Source organism: Dreissena polymorpha, chromosome 8 (assembly GCF_020536995.1).
Source record: "Dreissena polymorpha isolate Duluth1 chromosome 8, UMN_Dpol_1.0, whole genome shotgun sequence".
Classification (NCBI taxonomy): domain Eukaryota; kingdom Metazoa; phylum Mollusca; class Bivalvia; order Myida; family Dreissenidae; genus Dreissena; species Dreissena polymorpha.
This window is the reverse complement of record NC_068362.1, coordinates 44,592,013-44,594,599: the sequence shown is the minus strand read 5'-3', so window position 1 is coordinate 44,594,599 and position 2,587 is coordinate 44,592,013. Positions and strand designations below refer to the sequence as shown.

At 31.6% G+C, this 2,587-nt stretch overlaps 1 long non-coding RNA gene across 1 annotated transcript; it reads right to left on the bottom strand.

Moving 5' to 3' along the window:
- Window positions 1–465: 465 nt before the first annotated feature.
- Window positions 466–1,738, bottom strand: LOC127843210 (uncharacterized). Its single transcript, XR_008032132.1, has 3 exons — window positions 1,589–1,738; window positions 1,308–1,421; window positions 466–701 (listed from the first exon to the last, which is right to left on the bottom strand). It is a non-coding gene; the product is annotated as an uncharacterized LOC127843210 (long non-coding RNA).
- Window positions 1,739–2,587: the final 849 nt, after the last annotated feature.

The window sequence follows — 2,587 nt, the reverse complement described above, 5'->3', positions numbered from 1 at the left end:
TTTTCAAACGGGTTATCTTTGTTTTATTGCCGTTCCCTTATTTTTTTTTAAAGAGTTTCCATTATACTGCTGTAGTTAAATAGCTGATTCATGTTTAATGGTTAAGGACAATATCCCATATAAAGAAAACGCATCACGTTCTCTACCATGGTATTCAGAAAATGCCCGTCTACGTCAATCCGCCATGTCTTATTGGCTTATCATAATCTTTAGCATTAGCCGCGTCACGCACTTTTAAAGGGTCATAGGACATCCTTATACTCAAATGCATATTGGTTAGGGGAGTTCCTGACCAGACTTCGCGTGATTGTCTGAATTTCGCAGGCGGCGTCTGTCATTGGAGCCTTTTTGAACGACGCGGCTCGTGTCAAGTTATTAAATCTGTATTTTAAGTTGTGTGTGCATATGTTTTCCAGCTGTTTGAACGTCTAAAATTAAACAGTTGAAGAAGCAGACAAACACGAGTACTTGAATGCAATCTTCAGAATGATTTACATTTTAAATAGACATACCAAATTGTATAAGTTTAGTTAATAACACATGTTTAAAGTATAGTGTTAAGTCATTAGTATATTAAATTGTCATAAGCATCTATAATATTCAACATAAGCATAAACTGCTCTCCTACGATGCGATCATATTTAACTTCATATTTAGACTGCTATGTTGCTTACACCGTTTGGTTGTGGCTTCACTTTCATCTGAAAAAACAAACAAACAACAAAAACAATGCAATGAGTGTGATTTATTAAATCGACATGAGTGAGGTTAATTTATTGTATGCTTTCCGGTGATTTATAGAGAAATACCAGTGAATTAAAACTGATAATTTTACTGTTTCAAACAGTGTAAATTATCAGTGAAAATTATCAATAATTTGCATTGTTTACTGTCAAATGACGTCATTTTTTTGACGAAATGACGTCCTTATCAAAGAAAAAATTTCTTTAGTTAAACTCTTAAACAATGTATATAAACAGTGAAAACAGCATAAGATAAAAAGAAAATTTGTTGGATTCGGTGGAATATCGATTTAATTCACTCGTGATCACAGAAAATATATATTTTCACTCGTGGCGAAAATGTTATTTTCTATGATCACTCGTGAATTAAAATCGATAATCCACCGAATCCGACAAATATCCTCTATTAAATCAACATTAAAAAAGCATCTCACCTTTCAGCAATGAAAAAAAACATATTAATGACAGGTTTCCTGAATTCTTTATAAACAATTTACTTTTGGCTTAGCCGGAAATTAAAGTCGACTTTATAACACGACAAATAATAAATATAAATGTATATACGTTTGAGCATTTGTCGGTGATGCATTTAACAAGGAACACTATGCCACCGATAACAAGGATCAGCCCCGCTATACCGCCGAATGCCATCAGAACGTAAATTCTTCCCGACATCGCCTGATAATTCAATACAGCATAAAATAATAATGTGTATACCAAACATACATGTGGAATATTCTGTTTCATGCAATTAAAACTGTCATTTCATTTTTCAAAATGTAATAACAATGTGAGCATTGAAAATGTTACGGTACCGAACAAAAAGTCAAGCTTTAAATACTTACTCAAAGCAAAAGCAGAACTTCAAAATAAAAATGTGTATGTCGTGCGTCAAGTTTTCCAAATGTTCCTTAATCCAAGTCTTAACGCAGATTGAAAGATCTTGTGGAGTAACAAACATATTAAGTTGTAGATATCTTATCAAGGCTACAGGCTTTCTCGCAGCAAGGGTTTCCATAAAATATATGAAAGTAATCATGTGTCAAATTTGATTATGTGTTTTTTCCCCACTCAAATTTTTATCAAAATTGATTGGTGGCATTAATGGGACACCTTCTCCATTTTGAGATAATGCTTTTGAGTCCGGATCACGGATATTTAATCAAGACATGTCTCACGCTGTACATTTGTATGTTAAAATGCATACGGTAATTTATTTAGCAATTAATAAAAGACATTGGCAGGATGTTAAAGTTTAAATCACAAAGTTTATTTTATGCCATATATTTATATATTTACTTTCAAAATATACTTATATATTATTATATTATGAAATACCGAAATCATCTTTTTGTTTTCAATTTAGTACATAAATGACAGAATTAAAATGACATTGTGCGGGGGATATTTCTTTTTTTAAAAATTATACCCCAACCTGAGGTCCGTTAATGACCATTATTGCCTAATTTATGTTACTTATTATATGTAAAAAAGTTGTCGATTTTGATATTAATTATTTAAATTTTACATATTGTTATGTAATGTAGTTAGGTTTGTGCACATTTGCTTGTAGTGCACGCTGTATAAATGATGCCTAAGTTTCATTCTGAGCTGTTCGCTTGTGAACAACTTCGATTTTAACAGTAATCTCAAAATCAAAGTGAGTAACTTCTTCTTTTGATTTCATTTCTTCTACTAAATTCATTTACAAATCGATGCAAAATGTGACTATCACTTTGAATTGAAAATTTTGAACGAATTTTATCTAGAAAAAGGCAACAAACAATTTTCTAATCATAAGAGTCGCGGAACTGTATATTTATGCATGTTAAAGTAGTGCATCG